The following is a 27,515-nucleotide window of genomic DNA, read 5'->3' on the forward strand; positions in this document are numbered from 1 at the left end:
GTTGCTGGAAAGGGTCCCTATGCCATGGTCTGAAAGAAGATCCTAACCTTCACCTTCAGTGGAGAGGAAATTAGATCACAATAACGGCCAAGGAACAGGAACACAAAGGCCTTAGGAACGCTGTTGCTGTCTGATGACAGGTATATTGTTTGCTGGAGGTGTTTTGCTGCTGGTGCTTTGGTGTAATTCAGTTTTTATTTTCTTTGTTAGAAAACCATAAAAGGATAGCACCTGATCTAGTTTGTTGATTGAGTTCCTTTATTTAGTTTCCTTTGTGCTTCTCATAATGTACCCTGTTTATGATGCCATTTTTTCTTCATCAAGTTGTCTTTTAAACTCTTTAGTTTCTTACCCCTGCCTACATGACTGGATGCATTTGAATTTGCTAAACATTGCTCTGTAGCTGCTGGTGCAACAGAGAGCTTACCAAAAACTTTATTAAAACTTTATTACTTAATCAGAAGATAATTTGTGGTTTTAATTTATTTAGCATCCTCTGACTAGCTCATATTTAAATTATACCTCTGTGCTCATATGCTGATGTTGCTGTATCAGTTCAGACTGGCTCCTAGGTTTGTTAAAGCTCCTTTCTAATGATATTTGAGTAAAAGGCACCCAAATGTTATTTGGTGTGACTTTGTCAGAATGTTACATTTTACAACAAAGTGCCAGGTTCAATTTATCCCAAAATGTTTAAGTGTTGTCAGACTATTCAAAAGAAGCAAATAACTTTTAAGAAATATTTGATCAACCAAAATCGTACCCACTTGCTTTGTTGTGGTTTAAAAAATGCAAAAATCTACTAGCGTTTCCTCTTCCTGTATAAAGCATCAAGCAATACACTACTCCCTCTCTGAAACATGTGGATGCGCACTGCCAGTCAGCTGGCAGAAAGAAGTTTCCCACACTTTTGCAGCACTTGGAACATGACCTGAATACTCTCTTTTAGTCTTTATACCTAACTTTTCTTTTCTTTTACAACTTTCAGTTTTTTCTTCTGTCTCTGTGTCCAGACTGTTTCCATTAAACTCTAATGGCTTTATGGAAGTTGCAAACTGTGCCAGAGAAAAGAGAAAGACAGCATGATGCCTGTTTTGCCTCACCACCATGTTAGCTATACTAAACATGTACTTCCTTGATCTAACTGTGTCATTACTGCTGACATTATCACTGATGCAAGGGTATTTTCAGCATTTGGAGACAAAGTTTTCATCTAAAAATGTCAGGTTAGAAAAATCTGGTACAGTGTAACTAATTTTTGAGTTTGTCTCACTTTAGTATTCTATTCATTCTGCTTTTCTGAAATATGCTGCTGCATGGCTCATTACACAGTTTGTTAAACTATTCTGAACACAAAATTATCCTTAACAACGTTTTGAACAGCAAGACACAATTCTCACATCCAAAGCATGACTATTTCTTTCTTGTAGAGCCCTGAAATCCCCTCCCCAACGAACTCTTTATAATGTCCGTAAATCTCAATCTGAAAAGCATTGGCCTTAATAACAAGAAGCATTCAGGCAATATTCCCAGCTTATCAAGGAGCTGCTGCTTACTGGAGATAAGATCAGCTCCACTTGTCTTCGGAGATAAATTGTGTCTGTGATTGCCGCTTCTTATAATCTTCAAACCCTCCCGGCATTATCCCAGATAGCCTGTTGCCAAAATTCAGCAGAGATTTAATTTCAAACTGAGTTTAATTTCACAAAATAATCTAGACAAAAAAGGAGAATTAAAAAAAAGAAGTTTGCAATGGAGTGATACGGGTTAGGTCAGATTTGAGTTGCACAGTTGTTTCTGATTTTTCTGTTTTTATTTGACTTGTACAGAATTTTGACAAATGAAAGTCAGTAATATCTGACCCCTAACATTTCCCTTATTCTCATGCATATTTGACCTCTCAAGTGATGATTGCACATAAAGTTAAAGATATCTCTTTTGATTGCTTCCTATGCAGATAAGACTGCCACCCTTTCGTCGCCCCCCCTGAATCTCTCCACAGGCATTTCGTTTTCTTCTGCATCTTTAAATCAGCACCAGCTTCCCTTGATCCACCACACCGGAGGACTCAGCAGTTACCTTACCGAGTCATAGACACGCTCACACCGACACGCACACACATTTACACACATACCGGGCTGGAAATTACTGGAGCGAGAGAGCAAAAGAGAGAGAGAGGGAGAGAGCAGTTGGTAGGGAGAGAGGGAAGGAGGGAGGGAGAGAGGTTGAAACAGACGCACGGTGGATTATTTTGGCTGCTGCCACGGTGGATGTTGTGCAGGCAGACGGTGGACGGAGAGAGTGTGAATCTGTCCACACTGAGAGCTTTATTTTATTCTCTTTGTTTTCAGCGACGGTTCCCTGCATGGTGTTGATATGGTGAGTGTCTTGAGATTTTGTCTGCAGCTTCAGTTATTGTCTTGCATGCACAGCAGCCCTTAACTTCTTCTTATAATGCATTCCCATGCTAAGAAGTGATCTGCGGTTATGGAGTCAGCGTGCGTGCTTTTAAGTGAGTGACACTTAATATGTGTCCTGTCACTGATTAGTTGTTTTATGAGTGTTTCAAGTGGCCACTATGGGATCTAATGAGAAATCAGTTTTGCACCTTGGTGTGGTAGTCGTGAGTTCATACGGATGTCAGTTTAAGCCTGATCCATTGTATGTATTACAATCTGACACTTACCATTTTCAAGCTGTCATTTTCTTAATTTAAAACTTCAGATCAGAATAAAATGTTAACCAATATCTAAAAAAGTGTCCTATATGAAAACGTTACCCGGATAATTTCTCTACATTTCTATTTAATGCAATGCAAGATTATTATAGCACTTCCCATTGCGGCAAGCCAATTCCTTAAATGAGATTTTTATTGCTGATGAGATATTAAGGAGGCTCCAAACAGCTTGTATTCCACTGGGGTTGCTGCTCCCCACTCGAAACCTGCTCAGAGGTAATCTCTCATGACTGGACCCAGGCTCCTGGCACATCACCTAAAACCCTTTAGTGGTGCATTCAGACACTGGGGAGCCAGTTGGGTCTGTTATTTGTGGGCACCGTGAATTGAATTGTGGGGGATTCAAATTTATTTAAACATGTATCTGGGTTTTTTTAAAACATGTTTTTGATTATAGCCGTAACAGGATATCAATAGGACTCTATGATCATCTTTCTTTCTGCAGGATGCAATGATAGCTTCCTGTTCTGCTGCAGTTCCCGCTTCTCTTTTTGCCACCTCTGTAACTCAGTGCCCGTAATGTGCTGTAACGTGCTGATAACTGTGGATTTGACAGCAGTCAGCAGTCTTGCTCAATTGCTGTCTGTATAGCACCCACTACAGACCTCGACTCGCGTATAGATCAATCACGCAAGTCTTCTTATAGCAGTTAGGTGTGAGCCTATAAGATTGAGACATGTGCCTGGAGAAAACATGATAATTAGACGGGGCTCACATACCAACTCCACATGTGGAGGGTGTCTGCTCCAGAAAAAATTGTAACCCGCTCTGGAGGGCTTTGTGAAGTTTTAAAAATGAATGTTCCTAATTAATGACAAAATATTAGCATGGTCGTTCAAAGGTCGCTGAAAGTTTGAATTATTTAGATCCAATCAATGGAAGACTGAACAATTCTGATTTCTGGAGAATTTAACTGATGCATCTATTGATTGTAGGCATATTTTATTTTTAAAGCTAAAAATTACCTCTTTGTTTTAAGTGAATCTGTAAGCATTGTAGAATAATCTTGCCTAGGTTTGAAAAGTTCAAACAATTCATTTTTTTGTGCTTGTCTAACATTAAGGGAGACCAAATGCAATGTTATTGCAGATATGATAAATGATTAATGAATCTTAATGTGTGTTTAAAATAATCTCTGTTCAGGTCTGATCTGTTCAAGACTTTTGATCTGGGGGCAGACATTGGGACTCGCGCTGCATTTAAGTTGCAAACATTTCAACCTATTCTGTGTAGTCAGAGGTGAAAAAACCTCATCATAAAAATGTTTATAATAAGGGTAAAAAGCAACCCTCAACTCTGACAGATACATGTATACTGTCCTTTTAAAGACTGAGTTTTAGTCATTAACCACATTAATAATGGTTCCACAATCTGTTTATATTTTACTGTTAATTCAATGTCAGCACAAAGACATTTCTAGTTTTTCAAAATAAAATAAAAGTAGAAAGTCTTCCTTTTTGATTCATTCAAAAATTCAACATTACCTGCTGGATTTTTATATGCTTTACATTGTACTGAAACACAAACATTGTAAAGACAACACTAAAGTAAGATACTAGATAAAAATTTTACTTACAGTATATATGCGTTTCATATATGTAGCACATATGTACCACATAAGTACATCTGATGTATGGATTTAGAGAACTACTTTACTGCTCTCTGTATATACTCCTGGTCACATTAGGGAGGTGGGTCTTAAGCTGTTATGTCTGACCTCAGCTTGCTGCACTCAGGTCAGAGGTGCCTCCCCACATGCCATGTTTGAAAATGGGCAAGTCACCACCCTGACCAATATTTCAGTGCGTTCCTGTGCAGCGTGTTTCTGTGTCCATTGCGTGCCACTGCAGCTGTTTCACCTCTCTGAGAGATTAAGTTTCACAAGATGTGATGGATGCCACTGTCTGCAGTGCCAGCTATAAGTGAGAGGATTTCTGCGCTCCGCATGTTTGTCAGTGCAAACAGAGCCGGGACTTGGATTCATGTGTGCCTCAAAACGGGCCAAGTCATTGCTCTGAGGGCTTGGTCAGGCAATGAATCTGAGAGGGGGCGCTAAGATCAGGGTTGTTTGGAGTTGTGTTGGTAATTTTAGTGGCAGAGCGTTTGGTTCCCACAGATCAGCTCAGTCGAAACCAGGAAGACTGGAACAGGCCAGCAGGGCCAATAACAACAACTACTGAGATAAAAAAAAAAAAAAAGTTTTTTGATGCCTTTTTGAAAACCTTTTTTGTTGCCTGAGTTTGCATGCTAGCTGGAGATTAAATAGTAGAACTTCTTCACACGAGTCAAACTGTAGGCTATATGTAACAAACGCTCAAAAGGCATTTTTTGAGAGAGAGCCTCGTGGTGAAAAACGGCTGATACAGTCAGAGAAAGAGGCTCATGCCTTAACTGCAGTTAGCTGGGACCCAGCTGTGTCGATGTTAGCACAGATGATGGGACAAAGGTTCTGGAGGAGTGAAAGGAGAGGAAGAAAAGCTGAGAAGCAGCAATGCTATTGATTCACCTAGCAGTTGGAGGGGACAGCTTCCAATCCGTCTTGACCATCCTCTTCACTGGCTTGTCGAGTTGCCCCAAGACTCAGCCTCCCCGTCTCTTTCTCCCTCTGATATCTAGATTGCTCCCTGATCTCCCTTTCCCTTTACTTCTCCAGCATCTTAGCCCAATCGATGAGATTTGTTCCTGTCATCTTTTTGTCCCATTTGCCTGTTCTTCGCTTAATCTATCAGCTCATATTACTTCTTTTTTTTTTTTTGCCTGTCACTGCTTTTCTTAATTTCCTCATTCCCCCGAAGCTGTTTTTTTTTGTTGTCTTTTTTCATCTGTCTACTTATCACACAATCATTCCCACAAACAGCCTGTAATTTATAGCAAAGAAGTCTTCACCTGTGGAGATGAGCATATGGTAAGATATTAAAAATTTAACTCAAGCCTTCTCCCACTTCAAGTGTTCTCCGCTCTGCCAGGTTTGTTATCCCTGTTTGTGTCATTTTTTCCCTCTCCTCTCCCGTTGGGATTTTATTGGAGCTTCTTTTCTTGGCTGAGCAAAATCTTTTAGTTGTATATTCTTTAAACGAGGTTTTTATCGAGGAGACTCTATACAGAAGCAGCGTGGGAGAGGAAAAATATGTATTGTTTTCTTAGGGATACTTAGCAGAGTTCTGCCTATTATTCCAGACACAAACCATTTCCATCAGGCATGAGCCAGTCACTAGTCTCAAGTAATGCCAAGATTTTTAAAAAAGTAGAGCTTTTAAAATTGAAAAAAAATATTTCACACATTATCTGAACTCCTTTTTAGGGGATGTTAAAGAAACCACTGGAGTTCACAAAGAGTTTTACTGGTTTTTTTACCTCGTGAACCATGGAATAACACAGATCAACCTCAACTATTGGTGCCAGCTGCCATGTTTTCCTCAGTAGCAAGAAACACAAATTTTGGTTTGAAAAGATTTCAAGTGATAAAAAACACATGGAAATTTTAAAAAGTGGCAACTATAACTCTTGTAAATAAAATGCTCTTCTACTATTGGCAAGGGACAGTTGGTTTGTTAAAGAGCGGTAAAGAGCAGAATAAAAGAACTATTAATTAATAGGGATGGGCAAAATTAACATTTGATTTGAAGTTGTCTAGTTGTGTTTAGTCACAAAGATGGAAGTAAAGACAGAAATAATTTAAAATGTGCCACAGCCTATTGCTGTTTTATTTTCTTCACACTTGACGACTGAATGCCTGGAAACATGAACATGTATCACCCATTATATAGTTGCTCCAGTGAATCCCCTTCACTACAAGAATTGAAGAAAACATCTCTCTTCAACCACCAGTGCATCCATGGAAACACTCCATCCTATCTAAAAGAACTTCTCACTCCACATGTTCCCTGTTTACCACACACTCAAACTGACTTATTCTTCCCAAGACAGAACTACACACCATGTTTGCTGCTCCCACCAAACTGTGGAACCGACATGCTGAGAATGTAATAACCTACACACAGTTCTTAACATTACCTTAAGACATTTAATTTTTAGCTGGAACCATGTCTTAATTTAAATTGCTAATGTTTCTGTGCTTTTGTAGAAATTTGAGATTTACTGTAGATGTGTAGCGTGAAATAAATAAAATGCACTATTATAAATATGATTAATGTTAAAACTGTCTATTGTTAGAGCCCCACAAACACAAATTATGTTCTAAAAAATAAACTTAACCATCATTACTACATATCACTACATATTAAACTGAGTTTGATACAAGCTGAACAATGCCCAACCATGCTTTTCAGGGCACATATTGATTCTTTATTTTTGCTTCAGTTTACGAATAAAAAAAATTAATAAAAAAGTAAATAGTGATAACATTTTCATGGTTAATATATGTCAGCATGCGTGCCTAATTTTCTGTATTATTACATGACTTTTTGGTCTTTGTTAAGTAAGGAGCTGATAGAAATAGAGGAACAAGAGACAGAGGAACAGACAGGTTTTGTGGTTCGGAGGTTCCCCTTCTTGAACCCCCAACCACCCACCAACCCCCTGCTTCATGACGGAGCCAAGCGCAACCACAACAATTTCATTTTCCAGCCACACTTATACACACAGAACTCCCAGAAACAATCAGAGCCAATCTTCCAAAGTCACAGCCGAAGTGTTTCCCTCCTTTTTCTTCTCCTCTCAGTTTAACATTTTATTATCTCAGTCTTCTTTTCCTTTGCGCTCCTCTCATATTATTACTTTCTCATCGACGCTGCACTCCAGCTCCCTCGTCTCCGATCCCCACAGCATGCATGATGGCTTTACATAGCAAACTAGCGCCAGACCACAAAGCCCATATTTTCCCTTTGCAGCTCTTTCTCCTACTCTTTCAGACTTTCTCTGTCTCTCCTGCTTTTCCATCCCTCCTCTTTACCATACAGTTTAATCTGCAGTAGCAGCTTAAGAGCAAAGCTGCAGGACTTCCACATCACTTTTTCTTTTCTCTCTCTCTGCCAGAGAATTCAGTCCTGTTTGTGGCCATATGGCCCTTTCTGTCGACTCTATTCCACCGCTGTTTGTTTTATCATTTATTCGTTTTGGGATGTTTTTGCCTGCTACTCTTTACTCTCCTTTATTGTCTCCTCCTCCTCCTCCTTACAAATGGCTGAGTGACATCTGTTTGCATTACATCTCATTATTCCCTCCTTTAATCACTGTCACAGAGAAACAGCGGTAAAACCCAGTTGATATCTGTGAAATTGCTCTCAAAGAGTTTCCCTTGTTCCTCAGTGCACAGATGCACGGATACAGCAGTCAGCCAGGGTTCGCTCCAGTTTCTGAAACTGCGGGATATTAAACTTTACTCGATAAAACTGGCAGCCGTCCAATTGTTTGTTCCTTCCGTTTCTCTTTGCTTTTAGTAACGTCTTTGACACCCTGCTGTCATCACTGTCATATTTTCTGGGACAGCAATTGTCAAGTGTGGACAGTTGAACGGTTTGAGTTTTCTATTAATGTCTGGAACTTTGGAGCAGCTGCTCGTAGGAATGCTGTCTGGTTGATTAATTAATGTGGTTATCATTTAAAGTTTGTGAATATTAAACTACTTTCCATGTATTTTATGTAGAGTTTATTGCTACATCTGCAATTGATGGTACCCCTGGTACAAAAAAATTGAAAAAAAAAAACACAAAGCTTTTATTGCAAAAGATATATTTGGACTTATCCACTTCCTTACCGTCTGCAGAATAGAGGCGAACTAAGCTTTGTTCATCAAAGTTTCATGGCTTAAATATTTTTTAATATAAATATGGGCAAAACTAGGCAAGTGGCTTTGTCCTTGTTACTATTACTTGAAAATCAACACAGAATTGTATGTTTTCTTGTCTTAAAAATGACTTTGTGTTATATTTAAAACCAAGAGAAACAGAAAGTTGTATTTCAGAATTTCAAAGTTTCTGTGAATTCCAATCTCCTAAAAGGTTCTGCTGTAGTTTATTTCCTAAACTACAACAGAAACACCTTTTTAGGGAGATGGGGTTTGTTTTCAGTTTTTTTTATTTCTTGCTTTTCTGTTGGTCTGTTGACTGTTCTTTTTTGTCTTTCATCTCATTTGCTATTATCCAGATGTTACAGACATATTATGTCCTCTAATTGGGTGATTGCTGAAGGCAATTGGTTTCGATTATTTTGAAGCACAGCACGCTTTTCAGAGTCTCGCATACTTGAACATTTTGAAAAGCCATGCCTTATTTTTCCTCACACTCCACAATTTATTATGGCCTATGAAAACAAAAGTACTGATGTTTGTGGTTGTGGCTCCTTATTTTTTATATCATTCTGTTTGCCCTCTGCTTTCTCCCGTCTGCTACTGCTTCCAAAATGCAGGCTGGAAACAACCTCCAGGAGCAACATGAACCCTAAACATTTCAGGCAATTAGACAAGCCTACCTGCTTTTTCCAGGATTTGTTGGATTTAAAAAAAAAATCTCCTGATAATATTTTCACTACATTTTTAGACAACCAATTGCCACTGGTCGTAAAACAGCAAGTTCCCTGGTGGCAGAGCTCTCCAAGACCACTGTGAATCTTTTACACACGAGAACCTAATGGGTTTTTCCCCCCAATTTCACCAAAATGATGCAACCACTTTTTCATCTGCTTCTTCCTTTGTTTATTTTCTCCTTTTTTTTTTGCAAACAGATGAGGTGTTACACTTATCCATGTTTAATATGTGCATGCAGTGAAAACTGTTATTATCTTCCGTCAGCCAGTTCCTTAGCAGACACTTTAGAGAGCACAGAAAGCTAAAGCAGAGAATGAGTAAGGATATAAATAAGCACTGAAGATGTCATGTGGAGACCTAAAATAATCACTCATCAGTCACCTCCAACCAATTATTGTTTTAAATCATCCCCTGTGTGTCCAAGATTAAGTCTTTCCTAGGTTTAATTAATCAAAAAACTCTGTCACCATCAAATGAATCATGGACAAGGATGCAAATTTGAGCCTTTTCCTTTGTCCTTTTTTTTTCTCTTCTATCCTTATGCCGTTCATTTCCCCATCTCTTCGTCTCTGGATGGCCTGAAAGTCCAACACAAATCCCATTTCTTGTTATTTATGTTCAGGAGTTATGTTCAGCCTCCCTATTTTCCTTAGGCTCCCCAAGGCACCTGGGATTAAATGATGCGTGATGTGTGTACGTGCATGTGTGTGTTGATGCTGTTTTTCTCAGCCAACTTTGTTAGTCTTCGTTCTGTGAGGGCTCACTGCGTGTCAAAGTTTCAGTAAAGACCTTAGATGGTCTAACGCTACAAGATGGCAGTGTACTGAAATCTTTAAGTGTGTGTGTGTGTGTGTGTGTGTGTGTGTGCGTGTGTGGGTGTGCGTGTGAGTGTGTGCGTGTGTGTGCGTGTGTGTGTGTGTGCATGTAGATAAATAATCGCTTTGCATGCAACAAACATTGGGAATTACAACCCTAATGCTGTCCTAAGATGACAGGATGCCACAGGCGGCAAGTATTACAAACCTGACCTTTAGTGTCATGCTGATTCTTGTGGATTTGAATGTCTGTTAAAGTGCTTTGGAAAAGTATTCGTAAACCCTAAACTTTTCAAAAAAAATAGATTTATTTAATAAATGCTCTCCTTGCCTTGTCTATCAGCCAAAATAAATGGCCATGAGTGGGTGGGACTTGGTTTAGAGTTGAACCACACTCCATTTTCAGATGATGGATTGAACTATGCTATGTATGTTGCATTTAAATGCGGAACAGTGTTTTATCACCTGACTTCAATAATCTGAACAGTTTTAACTCTCACCACTCTGTTTGAAATGTAGCAATTTATGACAAAGTTTGAGAAGTGAAAGTACTATTGCAAAACACTGTATGTTAGCATGAATTGAAGTCTGTTTTTGTGAATGGCCTGGTTTATGTATCAATGTAAATATACTCGTCTCCCATAAGATGTTGTAAATTGGAAACATTGATGACATGCCAGTGCATTAGATAAAAATAAAACGGCACCAACAGACCAGCTTCGCATAATCACACCGTGCCCATCGCTCAACTTGTAAATATGTACCATGAAATCATTTCCCTTCCTCGCTAATGTATCCCAAACAACCTACTCAGCAAGCACTAGCTCCATTCCTGAACGGCCCTCAGACACAGGAAGTGCCTTAGCAGGTTTCTCAATGTCTCAATATTAAATTAGAGCCGTCATTTAATACATCCCCCCGGTGTAGAGATTGGCATCATTTTTCCCCGTGCATCCTCTGAATCTCCTGGCCAAAGCAAAGAGACACCTCAGAAACTGCCGGCCTCCCCCGGTCCCTCTCAACAAGAAGCTCCTGTAATAGCTTTATTGAAAATAACAAGGTTGTCTTCTACAGTTACAGATACAGCTCCTCTTCTGTCTTGGTCTGAACATCAATAAGCTGTTACTTGAGTGCTTTTCAATTGAAAATTTTCCTGCAAGGATTTTATTTATTTATTTTCTCTAACCGCTTGCCAAGATATGCATCTTAATACTGAGGACAGTAAGGCAGTTTTCAGAGCCTTACTTATATTTTATTTGTATGAATTATAAACATTCTGGATGAAAGAAGATCGGTTACCACATAACAAACCCAGAAGAATGCATTGGTTTGAAGATGAATGGGCTGAGCTGTGGAGATAAAAACCAAATGATTCAATATGAATTCCTCAGCACCCACTCTAAGTCTTTGACTTGAATTTATATAATAAACTAAGTTTCTAACTCTGCTGAAATTCTGGAGAGCTCGCTTTTCTAGCAGCTATTAGTAATACAATAAGCCAGCTACATATTCCATCCATCCATCCATTTTCTGGTCACACTTGTCCTTAATGGGGTCAGGAGGGTTGCTGGTGCCTATCTCCAGCTACGTTCCGGGCGAGAGGCGGGGTCACCCTGGACAGGTCGCCAGTCTGTCGCAGAGCTACATATTTAATATGGGTAACTAACAAAACTATCGGTACTCTAATTTAGTACCGATCTGTATTGGTACAAATGTCACAAATTGTTGTTGTGACCAGTTCATTTGCTCCAAGCAGTCTCTGCTCACAGATTCATTTAGAACTACAGTGAAATATTAGTAGATAATTATACTTTCTTAAGCTGTCAAAATGCAGGATAGGTTGGTAATGAAGTAATGCAAGAGCTTTAAGACCCACCTGCTTGGTTTTTTTTTTCATTAGCAGTGTGTCAGAGGTTTCCAGTTAAATGCAGTTAAAATCCCAGGGATTTATTTATCATAAAGCACACTAAATAAATTGCACAAGGCATGTAATTAAGTGCCTCCTGGTAACATTTGATTTATTTGCAGAGAAGTACAGTTATGTGTTCTCTTATGTCTTACGTAAGTATAAGGTCAAATGAGAAAGAAAACATTTTGAGTGTTCTTTTTTTTTTTGTCATAAGGCCTCTAGGAAACAGTTTACTTCAATTTGGATAAAATGTTTTAGTTCAGGTAATTTTGATAAAGTCAGTTTACGACAAATGCCATCTGTCCAGAAAAGTTTAGAATTTGTTTTTACCATGTCTGGAGAACTGTGGGGGGTGGGGGGTGGGGGGCTGAAGTTCAGATTGACTGATTAGAAACCGCCCTGGAATGCCAGCCCCGACTTAGTGTGTGAACCCAAGTGAGACAGACGTGTTTGTGTGTGTTAGGGGTGGAGCTTCACATATGCATTTCAATAGATCAATTGAATGAGAAGATTCATCTGTATGATGATTGCAAAGCCGCATTTATCTGATTTGCATTCTCCAAACAGATCAGACATTGTGATCATCTCACAGATGCTATCACTCTGTCACAACCAGCAATGAGTAAGACTGTGTGTGACAAGTCATCCTCCAACAACCAGAACCCACACAAGTAGCATACATTAAGCCCTCCCTCAACAAATTGATCGCCCAGCACACGTGCGCGTTCTGCAGCCCTGTGATATTTCCTCCTGTTGTGACGCTTTGCTCATTGCACACAGCCTCACAGATGATTTAGCTGCCTCTTGGCTGCGCTGGGTGGCAGCCAGTGAAATGGTGGGGCTCATTGTGGATGGCTGCTGGCTGCCATTGATTTGGCACAGCATGTCTCTGAGGATACACACTGTTGCCCTGACGGCTTGGCCCAGAGAAGAGGGCTGTATTTCGTGTGTGTGTGTGTGTGTTAGATGTGCCTGATATAAAGGGAAGGGGATTGTAAAAGAGCATTTATTGGAGTGTGGAGGGACATGCTATGTGAGAACAGCTCTCTTAAATCCCTTTCTGCAGGCTGCTTGTGCTAACTGTATTCTCCAAACTAACTCCCCTTTAGGAGAACCTAAAGTGTAGAGCCCTAAGCAATGTTCAGAATGCATAAATTAACTGTAATATATATATATATATATATATATATATATATATATATATATATACGTATATATATATATATATGTATATATATATATATATATATATATATATATATATATATATATATATATATATATATATATATACGTATATATATATATATACGTATATATATATATATATATATACTTATATATATATATATACGTATATATATATATATACGTATATATATATATATACTTATATATATATATATATAGACTTGACATAGTCTTATTATTTATATTCATGTTGTTTTCCATCTCCTCTCACACTCATACTCGCACACGCCCACACGTCCTCTTCTCAGACAAGCATTTAAATAAAAACAAAGGTTGGCCAGCATTGGACTATAAATAATGCAGGAATAGAGATTGGGGTCAAATGATTTGAATTCTCCGACACATGATCTGTCTGTGTCAGTTCTTGTACGTGTTCTCAGATTTACAATAGAATCTTGTAAAAATATTCACACCCATTGAGCTTTCTGATATTTTCTCCCGTTACAAACCAGATTTCGACACTATTTATTGGGATTTTATGAAACTGTATAAAATTGCATTCATAAACAGAAGAACCTTTTTAAAGGTCTTTACAAATGGCCCATGTTTGCATTGAGTCCACTCCAATCAATATTTTCTTGACCACCTTTTAGTACAAGTGTTTAGGTGATGTCTTGACCAGCATTGCACATCTGCAGAATGAAATCTTTGGTTATCTTCCTTGCAAAATATCTCCAGCTTCCTTCTACCTTTAAAACTGCCACGTTGCTTCATCATGAGGTTGGTGTATTCAAGGTGATGTTGGTTTTTCACCTCACACAGCATCTTGCATGTAGCCCAGAAAAATTGCAGCACACTGTGTAAGCCTTTAGCTTCCCTATCAGGTGCTGCTTTATGTGTTATAGTCACACAAAATCCAGATTAGACACACTGAAATTTCTGGATTTCAATGTGACAAAATGTGGAAAACCTCAAAGGGTATGAAAACTTTTGCAAGCCACCATAAATTGTGTTTTTGATCTCATTTCAAAATAAAGTGAGCAGTCTTTGTGATCATTTAGTGCACATGCACACTCATTACACACTGTCAGATATGGAGCCACGCTCTATGTGACGCTCTCTCTCAGTCATGCACACAGCTGCCACTGTGCACACACACACATGGGCTGTTTACAGACTGGTTCTTTCCTGATGACAAACCGTGACAAACGAGTCTGTTCAGAACACATTTAGGTCTCGTTGCATCCACACTCTTTCCCCGCTCCTCCTTCCTGTTCCACCCCCACCTACCCATTCTTCTCCTTTTCATAACTTCGACAAGGGCAACTCACCCATCGTTTCCGTACACAGCCTCGATCCATCAGCTCACTGCCATAACCTGCCTCTGCTCCATGACAAATTACTATTCGTGTGCTGATGCATTGGCCTATCAGACTTTAAGGAAGTGACAGATTAGATCATTATGCTCTTTTATATATCTTTGAACACTGTTTTGTTTTCTCTTAGGTTTTTTTTAGCAGTTTTTATCAAACACTTGTTTGTGTTGTTTTATAAAAGAAACATATTTCCTTTTAAACTCTTGTCAAGGAAGTTGAAAGGGAGAACAGATGATTGTTCAGAGCAAAACAGTTTGAAAGTGAAAGCTTTTCTTGTTTTCTTCTTCAGGAAAACACCTGAATAAACTGACACGCTATTCCTTTTATGCATAAAGTACTTACTATATGAACATCTTGACATACAAACGACTGTTCTTAGCTAAATTTCTGAAGTGTATTAGTCATGGCAAGGTTTGATTCTTAGAAAAAACTCGGATTTTACAATGAAAAGAAGAAATTCTGCCAACAGTGAATGGATTATGGCAAACCCTCTAAGCCTCAAGAATAAAAATTACTCAATTTTGCTCCTAAAACTGTTACATGTAGGCTGGGTGGGTATGACATAATCATTGAGAAAATCTTGATTGATAATCAATGCCATAGTGTCAGGGTGTTACCACATGTTATAAAAAGGCATAATTTCATTGAATTGCTTGCACTTAGGAATGTAGCTCTAATATTAATAGAAAAATGTATACTATTTGTTAGAGCTGCACACTATTTTAATTCACTGTCATCATCACAATATGTGTGTAATATTGTAATGCACTGTTCATTTTTGTAAGTATCATCATATTCAGTTCATACCGGTAATATATTTGGCCAACTGGGTGGATTTCCAGTTGGCCAAATAAAAACTGACCTATTTTAGCATCTCAGGTATTAAAGTTGACAAAAAGTGGTGTATCATTAAAAATAAATAAAAGAAAGATAAATGTTGGATAATTATTTTAATATCATCATTGCAACGTTTAGTAATAGTATCATAACAACATGTTATTCTTTTGTTGTACTGTTATTTGAATTTTGATACATAGAGTTAAATAGTAACCAATTTTTAGGTAAAAATGTAGCAATTGTCATTATGCTCTCTATGAGGTAATACTTTGAGTAAAACAAACAAGTTTTTATGTTGTGTGTGGAGGGTTGTACTGATCATCAGGTGGTAGCATAAAATAGCACAGTGTGTGTCCTTGAAGCTACAGACACTGTTGTCTGTATCAAAGTCAGAAATGTACCTTTGAATCGGTACATGAAGAGAATAGAAGTTTGTTTTCATCCCTTCTTTGATTAAGTGAACATGACATGTAGGATAAGCCCACTGGAATAGAGAAATGTTTTGATGAATCCAATGCACTGATGAAGCTGTGAAGCTAATCCTGTGAAGAGAAACCAATGTCACACTTACCATAGATTTTAGCATTACAGGGAAGTTAAATATCTTTAATGTACAGTGTACTTTTAAAGAGACATTTAAAATGTTAGTACTAAAAGGGATAGCTCCTCATATACTGACTTTGAGCAGTAACTCAAGTTGTTGTTGACTCAAAACAACTCTAAATCTTATTGATTGTTCCTGTCTGAAAAACAGACAATGGCACTGAATAAATTGCTCCCTCTCTGACTACTATGTTTTACCTTTTGAGTTCTTTTTCAGTGTAATATAAATGCATATCCAAAGTCATCTTTTAAAACCAAGTTCCACGAGAGCTTCACATCTCCAGGCAGTCATCACAGGAATGAAGCTCCTTTTTGACCTTCTGTTTGTTTATGAAGAGAAAAGTACGTCCTGTGCTTGTAAAATGCTGTAGAGCTGTTTTTAGCCAGTTTCCTTTACTTACTCCCTGCCTGAACCCTCTCTTCTGAATCTCTCATTATCGATGTGATGTTATGATTGACGACATCGTCAGTGAGGACATGCATTGACAGATAGCAGCCTCTACATCACAGTCTGTCACATCAGTCGCTTCATTTGATCAGCATAAATATGCAATGATTTATTTATTTTCTATCCAGTTGCTATTAAAGTACCCATGAACCGATCAATGTATTTTAGTTTTCATGGCAGTGTATGTGTATCTGTGATTGTGTGTGAGAGTCTTCTCTGGAACCTTTTTCCTCAGTATTCTCCTAATGACTTCAAGTCTCTTTTTGTATTATCACAATGCTTCCCCTCTCAAATGAAGACAAATTAAACATAAATTGGCTCGTAATTTCAATGATGTATGCATACAAAATATAAGATTTTTCACCCCAGTCATCTTGTAATGTTTTACTGTGGGATGTTATTGACAGTAGAGGATAACAGACTTTTTTTTTCTATGGTCCTGACTTCACAGGTTCAAGTTTTTTAAAAATATGTAAAGCTCTGCCCTCTAAAGCTTAGCTGCTTAGTCATTCTTTATAAGACTTTTTAAATGATTGTTCTATCCTGATATAATCAAATGCATAAAATATACTGCAACACATTACAAGGTAAAAACTTATGTGAAAGGGATTTGTCGGTATGGTAACTTCTGTTTCCCTATATGTTCTTTCTTCCAAAGGCCCAGAATTAGTTTCATTATGATTATCAATTTTACTTATACAGAAATGTTGTAACTTTAGTTTACAATGGTTAAGCCAAGGAAACAATACTTTTTATGATACTGGTAGGTCCTCTCTGACTGGTATCCAGGATGAACTGGGGATAAATATAGGAAATATAGGCATATATGTGTGTGTATAAATAAACAATAAAAAAAATTTTCAGTATTGAAATTTAGGTTTTAATTGGTTTATTTTCAACTGAAACTCTGTTCTTAGGAAGAGGGGCCACTAAATTATATTATTTTAAGGCCCCATTACATTTTTAGCCAGCCCTAGATGATGAGCTTGAGTCTGCATGTCGCATCTCTCTGCTGAATGTGAGACAAACAGGTAGATATAATTTATGTGGCAGTAGGGACAAAACCTTTCCGTTTCATGACTGTTGAGTTTTTAATAAGCACCACAGAGGCTATTTGTTGTTGTTGGTCGGGCTTTATAGGATGGTTCTGATCACACTTTTCATTGTCAACTGTCTGGCCTGGCAGCACTTGTTCATGTGTTCACAGGCCCACACAGTCCTGCGCTGAGATGTGGCTCACTGGAGCAGAGGGGAGGTAGAGGATACATTTGTGCAGTATAATTCAAGGTATTAGTGGCGCTGCAAAACAACAGCATGCTGCTTGACTATGATGCGAGTGCAACAGCTTCTTTACGGTCTAAACCACCGGCCCACTAATGCACCTGCACATAAGGGGAATCCCCAGTAGTCCTGGGGATTTCATTAGAAGAGATGCAAACAGTGGCAGACTGGCATGTCTGCCACTGTTTGCATCTCTTCTAATGAAATCTTTTTTGAAGCAGTTCAGATGAGAAAAGTCAGAATAAGCTGACTTTGAAATATATGGCTCACAGAGATCTAATCTTCTGAAAAATGCTGTGTTGTGCTCAAGCAACTGTCCATTTAAAAACCCACTTGATTGTACAAGCGTTGAAAACAGCAGCCAAAGATGAAGCATTGATGGGACCCACCAGAACGTCTTTAAAGACTCTTTGAGAAGTCATGTCAGTGTCTCCATCTTGTGTCTCTTTCTTCTTCAGCCATCTCACCCACTGGAGGTCTGATCTTCCTTCCTCTTTGACATTGTTGGGTTTTTGATGCCCCCAGTGGCCGGGGGGTTTGGAATTTATGTATGACTTCAGATATATGACTTGACTCACACTGACAACCAAAGACCATTTGGGACCCATGTAACCATGGCAACTCCCATCACAGCACTCTTGGTGGTTGGTCGACAGGGCCTGTCAGTGCCGGTGTTCCTTGCATCTATTTTTAATGGCCAGTGTACTTAGTAGCTCTTCCTGGGCCTGTCTCCCTGAGGTCCCATCTCCAAGAAGAGATGTACATGGTGGAAAAAGCCCCCATTATATATTTATTGTACCCAGTCTTAATTATTGAGCCAAAGTAGATAAGGATTCTCGCTGTATCTCCTAACTCAAAGTTGGCTGTAAAAATGTACTTACTTGTTTACAATTCTTTCTGTTTTTGCTATATTGTCACTGAATTTATGGAAATCATTATCCACACTCAGAACTGATTACTGACATAATAATAATAATAATAATAATAATAATAATAATAATAATAATAATAATAATAATAATAATAATAATAATTAATAATACATTAAATTCATGTAGCATTTTATAAATGCTTAGACATGATATCACAAAAGTATGTGAAAAATATTTGAAAAGGTAAAATATTACAGAGGGAAATTGTTATAGTAGATTGCACAGCTGGCAGGATACCTCCATTTGCCATTATGCACAACAAAGTAAACCTCCAAAACATGCATAATGTTTGCATCCTGGCTTTTCCCTGCATGTTATTTTGAGTCATAACCATATACTCACACTACTAGTGTGTTGCCCAAAATCAATTGGAGGAGAAAGGTTCTGTAACCTCATCCTTTATGTTCAGCCGTTGTAAGAAGACATTGGAGAAGATTGATCAAAAATGTATTTCTGGGCCCTATTGGCCATGGAGTCCTCCGTGACCTTCAAAAGACTTCTGTTTTATGATGCATTTGACTTGTCAAAAGCTTTAGGTCTCCCATTTAGTGTGGCTTCATTTTTTGAAGTGCCAGTCAATTACAATCTTTCTTCACCTTGGTCTAGCTTTGCATCTGAAGAGACCGATTGAAGATTTAATAATGAGGCTTTAATTTGTATTTGTCACATAAAATCACCCTGAAAGAAGAATATATAGTTTTTCATATCTTATTAGTAGTCATTCTTGAGCTCAGGAATTAGGAGAGGCTTATTTTAGTTTTACAATAAGGATGGCCATCTCTTGACTTGTGGTTGACTGTGGAATTCAGCTCAACAAATGAAGTCGGGTTCATGAACTACTGAACGGTTTATCTGCCACCTCCTGCTCATCCTCCTCCACTGAGATAAAGGAATGCAGGAGGCTCTCTCTGTTGTTGTGGGCTGTTAGGTATCTGAGTGCCTGTTTTCTGCAATTGTTACATGTTTGCCTAAGGGCTTTTAAGAGTTGGTGCACTCTTAAAAGGCTGAAAGGTAAAGGATTGTACTGTGCGTTTAAGGCTTCTGCTGAATGCCCAGTTTGAGATGGTATATAGTATATAACAGAAGCGCCTCTGAGAGATGGGTTATAGCTGGAGTGAATAAAAGGCAAAGTTATTGAAGGGTTGGACCTTTCCTGGCCCAGAGGAAATCTATATTTTATTTGACATTAGAGCTGCTCAGGAGTTGTAAATTATTACTGCTGTACTCCTCCTTCTTGCAGAGGTCACCTAGGATGAAAGAACGCTAGAAGTGTGTGTTTGTGGATCTGTCAACAGATATGTTCACCCTGATGTGTATTCAGCACTGCTGCCTTACCTTAGAATGTAACTGGAAGGCAGTAGGGCTTCACACCGAGATGTTTATGGTATGATGTCACACCGTAAACATACTGAAGACTCATCCGTCGATAGGTCTGTGTTCCCCTCCATCCATCCATGTACTAAAACACATTTTAATGTTGTCTGCTTCCAGTGTGCCAGATTATAAACGACACCGAAGCCCATTTGCTGTTGTTTGGCAGTGGAGGAGGTTAGGATCACATGATTGCAAAAAAGTGTTCTCAAATTAAATATTCAATACTTCCAAACTTAATATAGCAACAAACAGCTATTCAACATGCAAAGTAATGCAAGTTCTACCCATACAGCCAGAAAACAGCAATTTACTGGCTAATGTGTTCCTCGAACAGAAAGGGAGAGCACAGTCAATAAGGTTTCTCATTTTTCAAAACAGGAAAGCCCCAAGAAAGTTTTGTAAGTTATGTGTAAGTCAGAGAGCAGCGTGCTTATAAAATTAGACCAAAAAAATATTATTTAAAGGAACTTTCATACATATTGTATCACAGATATGAATTCCCTTGCAGAATCATTCCTACAACTTGAACACATTTGCTCATGTTACAACCACAAACTCAATACATTTGTGAATATCCATTCTATTACATTTACCTTGACCTTGATCATTCCAGTGTCGCTCTGGCTGCATGTGTGGGTTGTTGTGATCAAAGGTAAACCTGCGCCTGGTCTCATCTTTTGTGGACTCTAAGAGGTTGTCTTTCAATTTTGTCCTGTATTTAGCTCTATAAACTTTGAGAAGCTTCTCTGAAATGAGGATGCTGCATCTAGGGTGACATGCGCTGTTTTTCATGAACTAACAAAAATTAGGCTAAACATCTCATTTTTGGTTTTATATATCCTGAGCACCATTTTTCTAGTCCCTTGCATGGCTAGTGCCAAAGTGCAATTGGAACTCCTTATGTCTTTTGTTTCATGCTTCTCTTTCACAATTAAATTACACACAACTGGGCTCTATTTACTAAATAAGGTACTTCTGAAGGCAATTGGTTTGAGTGGCTTTTATTTTGTGGTTGCAGAAAAAATAAACGGTGAACACAGTCATGAAACTGAGTCAGCTGAATGACTGAGCGAAATTGGGAAAAGGTAAAAATTCAAACTGTAACTGTACCCCTGTCTAACCTTATTAAGTAAGAATTCATTTTAAAGTCAAAATTGAATATTGAAGATTAGTAATGGAAATGTATTAAATAAACAACTGTTTGCTATTTGAATAATAGTTGTGTGATTTTATTTTTACTAGGAAAAGAATTAACCTATCTTCTTATTGTGTTTCAGTTTGAGCAACTTTATTTAGTACTACGTGAATGGCATAACATGCACATGAACATGCTTGCAGATTCCAAATATTCCTAAGTTGAACAAACTATATTTTCCTCCTTTAAAAAGCTCTCAAAGTCTATGCCCAAAGTTAACTTTGTTAGATTTGTTTCTGTTCTTGGCTAGCTTTACCTGAAGATAAATTAGCCACCTGGCATAGCTATTTCACTAACCTTGTTATTTACTCACATGATTTCTTGTGGCTGACCCTCTCATGGATATCTTTCTGTGCATAGTGGCTTTCTTGCATGCCAGGGGCTATGGATTGCTTTCTACTAAATTGTGTAGCAAACCAAGTAAAGTGGTTTGTTTGCAGTTTGCAGAAATGAGATGACAAGATACCATGGAGAGACAAGCAGTGGCTACATATGGGACTGGTCTGCTGTTCCTGGTAATTTCAATGGGATGAAGAGGCTATCTCCAGGAAGACAGTTTTCTTTAAAACCACAAATTCTATTATTCTATTTGATTTGGGGGTTTTTATCTGTAACCTCCAGCTGGAGTTTATGCTGTTTACTATTGGACTGAAGGCCGCACGATTGGCCTCATTACAGCCCACAGGGTAATCCGCTGTGAATGGAAGCACTGGGTTTCCAAAGAGCCAACCAATCTCAGATTGTAAAAATAAGCTGGTCTTCCTAAATGAATATAAAAGATAAACCACTGTTTAGATGAGAGGATACATTATTACATCTTTCATCCATTCTGCTTCTTTATATTGTGATTACCTCATGGCAATCTGAGCTTTTTGTTGGAAAAAACAAACACGTTATGTTTGGTTTTCTCATGGTTAACAGTTGAATGTCCTCGTTTATGACTGGATAAAATGTTTTTGTTACTGAGCACAAAATTAAGCTGCCTAACCCGCAGCATAATGTAGTTCAATAAATGAGCAAAAGTCTCTCTCAAATAAATAGAGGTTTTTATTTAAAAAAAACCAAAACGCTTTAGGAATAACATGCAATCAAATAATCAAAAGCAATTAATCAAATATCTTTCAAACAAATTAACATTGGAAAATTAAAGAATTGACACCAAACCAAAACAAAAAAAACTTAACGTGTTCTTATAACCTTCCCTCCGAACATACATCCAGCCATTGTCTACATCAAATTGTCTTTACAGGATTTTGGGGGGTTTCTACAGATTGCTGTTCTTTGTAAATTACTCCGTCATTGTGAATTCTCTCTTGTAGTTATTAAAATTTTGGTGCACAGATGCTAGTAAAATGTCGCTAGGATTTTCCTAGCTCTCACTGCCGTAGGCATTAGAACACTGATTATTAATTGATTGTTTCTCTAGTTAATTTTAATTAAGTATCTAACTAGTCATTACCATTTCTGTTCTCGTCTTCCAATTTGGAATAACCTATTCTAAAATCTCCCTTTATTTAAGACATGTAAGTTTAAGATTGACTCTGTTTTTTTAAAATAGTTTCACCAGATTCACCAATCCAACAAACTGCTTCACTTAAGTTACCACATGACCACTCTTTATGTCCTCCTGTTTTCTTATATCTGCCTCCACAGCCTTTCCCTCGTTACAAAGCGATTCAAATCCCTCTCCTTAACCTTTTTGCCCCTCAGCCGGAGCTCATCTTTCATATTTCTCTCACATCCTCCGTCTATCCATCTCCCACTGCAGTCCTGCTGCCAACTTTATGACCCTCTCACTAATGCACCTCTCAATTAGCCTTCAATGAGATTTACACTAACAGCAGTGCAAATAGGTAATTACATGTGTTCAACCAACCATCCCCATATCCCAACCCACACACACACACACATGCAGAGACACAACTCTTGATGATCCACTCAGCTGCACTCATCTCTTTCCACGCCTCTTCCTCTCTGGTTTTTTTCAGTATCATGCATGGCTGAATGCCAGAGTTGGTCCAACAGAGCTTAAGAATGGATCTTAGTCGCAGCTGTCCTAATGCTGTCATTGCCCATGATGCATGGTGCACAGTGAAGGAACTGCCTAAAATGTTTGCATTCAATGCAACCCCTATAAAATTGAGTCCTAAACTTGAATTTGTTGATCAGGTAGAGTTCGTCAAAAAGAAGGAATTTAGTGTAGTTAAACATGTCTAAATGGCTCTCTTAAAAGGAGATGTATTAGAAATTATCTAAGCACAGAGTCCAATGTTACACCACAATCAAGTAACTATGCTATCTTCAGTTGTTATAAAGATTTTGTGTACAGCAAACATAACTTAAGAGAAATTAGACTTTTCAATTAGACACCTTAAAATTGACCTCTGACTCTTTAAGAGAGTTCTGCTCGTTCCGACACTTCACTTTCAACACCTCATCACAACAATGCTTCCCTGTTTTGTGGTTTACAAATGTTCTTAGGAACATTGGACTTAGCTCTGCATGACGCATGCAGCTGAAAAAACAATTTTCTTATTATTTTGGCACCTCTCAGGTATCTCAGTCAAAGCACTTTACACTTAGAAATCAGCCAAATTATTATTAGACATTATTAAACTCACAGCAGTAGAAAGTAGGTGGAAGAGTTTGGAGATTAAACTTTAGAACTGAAAGCAAAAGACGTTGAGGTCTTGGTTGCATTAGTTATTAGGTTTTTCTTTGTTTTACTGTATAAAATCCTTTGTGTACACTTGGGAAAAGTACAAGAAGTACCAGATTTTGGTCTGAGCAATGCCTGTGAAGCATTCTAGCTTCTCCTTTTCATGGTTTGAGTTATTTACCTGATGGCAACAGTTAAAACATTTAGGGAGAGTCATTGAGGAGTTTCTCATAATTTTCACCTCCATGTTCATGCAGTGGGTTTGGAACAGATTGTCGACCAGGGGTAGGGACACATTTTGATCCTTTCAACTCTTTTACAATTGTCTCCTGGGCCATAGTAGTACTTAGCAGTACCATTATGAATTTAGCCTAACCCCTTTCATTATACTTTTTATTTATGACTTAAGTTTGTCCTTTTAAGGAGCCTGAGGTGTGAAAAAAACAGGAGGTAGTGCTTTTAGTTTTGGTGAGTATATATTAAGTGATTTGAATAAAAACAGACAATTACAGCAGCACGATGAGAGACAAGATAGTTGACTCAGAATAAATTAATTTAATAATCATAAAGCTCATAGTCCTTTTCTAGCTCGCCATCTTCAGATCCAGATGAGGATCTGATTCAACAGGGGGGAAAAAAACAACCTAAAAGGTCAGAAAACCCATTAAGTGTTTTATCTAAAACAACAATTATGTACAAATATAATACAAAGGAAATAATTATTTAATTTAGGCATTTAGTTTATGCATACTAAATGCAAATACAGTAATTAGATTCTTAATAATTAAAGATAAACATTTCAATCTGGTTAAATTAACCATAATTTAAATAAAGTAAAACAAAAAAGTATCATATTTCAAGCTAATCAATTTAAAGTTAAGGTGCACTTCCAAAACATCAATCAAGAAAAATAAAGTCAATTAATTGTCAAATACTCAAGCAGAGTGAGAGAAAGAAAATAAATAATTAAATAAATAAATATACTGCACAATCTCACATTTAAGTGTAGCTACATTCTGTTCTGATCAATTTTATTTTAAACCTCACTGTGTCAGCATCAACATAAACGTGTCAGAACACGCACAAAATTCAGCAAACAAGTTACCTTCTCAATAGAGTGGGGCGTATTTAGCCACAATCAGCTCTGACAAAATCCCGGTGAAGGTCAAGGTAAGCAGCGCCAGTAATTCTAATAAAACAACGCTCTAATGCGCAATCGAGCAGAAGTTCCACATGTAAAATTAATACTATTATCAAATAACAAACTCACCAGACAATCAAATCAATAGGTTCAAAGCTTTTGGATGAATTTGTGAGGAAGATGCCAACAGCAAGCCACAATCACAGTGGAAACAGGTGAGGATGAAATGAGAAGAAAATTAGCATAGATTTTTTTTGTACCCAGATTACATTTGACACATCCATTTAAGGCCAGGCTGTTCCTCATTTTTAGGTTTGACAATGAGTTTAAAATGTTGGAACTCCAGTTGCTAACCTCAAATGTTTCGTTTTCATCTGTATTCCCTGTCTGTTAAAAACATTAATCAAAGCCAAGCAGCATGGTATTAATTACTTCAAATTGAGTTATTTTCATGATTGCATTACCTTATTATTAAGCTTTTCTATCACAATACATTACAGTTTTTATGATTTATGTTAAGCCCCTTCGCTAAAATCAAAGCATTTGATATAATTTATCTTTCTGCAGTGTAAAACATTTTGTTAGTGTTTTTTGCACTGTAAGCTGTAGGCAAGAAAGCTTTAATTGACAGTATTGATTAAAAAGGAGCCTACTTGTTATGATGCTGCTTGAATCTGTATTTGGAATTAAGGAAAAGTATGAGATTGGCTGCATTTCAATTTATAAGTTCTTATATGTCCAAACATCTTACAAACATTTTTCATATTGTAGTGGTTCAACCATGAGGTTTCCACTTGCACAGATGTTTATATCTTGTTCACTGCAGCAGAAAACTACTTCAGCTTCTCTCATGACTTTTTCTGTAGATTCACACAGATTTCTGCATTTATCTCTCCAGAATAAAGAAAATAATAATTTCAACTCAAACTTACCATCTTCAACCTGTCATGTGCAGAAGTTGTGGATATTTTGTAGCACTGAATAGGATCTCATCCACAATTCAGTAAAGGAACACGAGCAATGTTGCCTTTATATGGTGAATATCCCTTCAAACATATGACGTTTGTCTAAACCTCATCTGCTCAGGTTCAAGTATTGATTTAAGGTGATGGCATTGTTCATGTCCCTTATCTTCTAACTCCCACACTTGCAAACAAACACACTGCTTTACATAGAGGATAGATTTTGTACATAGACGCATACAGTAGTTTCTCTTGGGTGGCTGAGTGAGTCACTCCAAGAAGAAAGGCAATTAAAATCTGTCACAGTGTCATCCCCACAGACGCTGCTGCTGAGACTTGTGGCCTTTAAACACCAAAATTTCTCTTGGAAACAAGCTCAGGGCTTACTTATGGAGTCTGTTTGTGTCTGTTTGTGTCTGTTTGTGTACCGTGGGGGAGATGACAGATAACTGGTAATCTGCTTGTGGATGAGTTGATGTGTGCATACATGCTTGCTAGTCAAACACATCAAACGGCTCTCCCTTCAAGCTTTCTCCCTCAACTTTTTCTTTGTTGCCCTGCGAGGGAACAGTTTGTTATTTATTTATTTATTGAAGAAGGAGGAAAAGTTTGCTTCTTTGCATATATAAATACTAGTTTTAAGGATTTTTAAAGATTGTAATGAAGAACTATCGAAGGCTTGAGTTATTTGTAGGAGATATTTAGAAAGTATTCATATTTCTATAAGCAGATGTGGTTACCAATACAAGATATTCACATTATTCACAACATGACTTTCATCCCACAACTGAATCACTTAAATGATTTATGCTGCCACAATATGTTTTAACAAAGCTTACACTTTACATCTCATGACTTGCTTACAACCATAACCTTTTTCTGGCTATTTGTTCTTAATGGCCAATTGAACAATTCTTACAAGTGAGCTGTATTTTTGCAGCTGTTCCAAAATTATCAGGCAATTTTCACTTACTTTAGGACGACAGACATGTTTTTTGTTTTTTTACAAATAAAAACTTTCTCTAAAATTTTTCACCAGCCTGTTCTCGACTGTTCTCTCTAAAAAATACCTTTGAAGCCTTCACAGAACAGTTTTAGATATACTAAAGTTCAGTTGGACTCACACAGTTTATCTTTGAGTATACGGAACCTGAATACAAAAGCAGGTCACAATTCTGTGATTTTTATTGGTAAAAAAAAAAACATTTAAAATCCATATCTCCTTTCACCACATTCCGCTTTACATTGATGCACTACTTTGTGTCTCATTACTGTCCCAAAAATATACACAGAAGTTTTTAATTGGGACTTGGAAAAGATGTAAGGACATTTAAGCGTAGTAAAGAAATGTGGAATGCAATGTAAAATGAAAATCTGACTTGGATTTACTGCTAATCTGTAATGAAGACTTGTTTGTCCCATTTAGCTTTTCATCTTTTTTGTCCAGCTTATATGATGCAACAATCACAAATTGGCTTCTTTGGTGATGCATCTGCCAGTCTGCCACCGTTTCAACAGGGCAAACAGAATAAGTTAATTAGCATGTCTAATTGCATTTGGTGGCTCAGCTT

At 37.6% G+C, this 27,515-nt stretch overlaps 1 protein-coding gene across 20 annotated transcripts in view; it reads left to right on the forward strand.

Annotated features, from left to right (window-relative positions):
- ptprdb (protein tyrosine phosphatase receptor type Db) overlaps nucleotides 1-27,515 on the forward strand; it is a 196,753-nt gene that overhangs the window by 85,958 nt on the left and 83,280 nt on the right. The window contains exon 6 of one of the 20 annotated variants that reach the window (XM_044115204.1): nucleotides 2,352-2,379. The exons of the other annotated variants lie outside the window; for them this stretch is intronic. The gene's annotated coding sequence lies outside the window, so the exon portion shown is untranslated. The remainder of the gene's footprint in view (nucleotides 1-2,351; nucleotides 2,380-27,515) is intronic. 20 annotated transcript variants of the gene reach the window in all.

The sequence above is a fragment of the Gambusia affinis genome, linkage group LG04, assembly GCF_019740435.1.
Source record: "Gambusia affinis linkage group LG04, SWU_Gaff_1.0, whole genome shotgun sequence".
Classification (NCBI taxonomy): Eukaryota; Metazoa; Chordata; class Actinopteri; order Cyprinodontiformes; family Poeciliidae; genus Gambusia; species Gambusia affinis.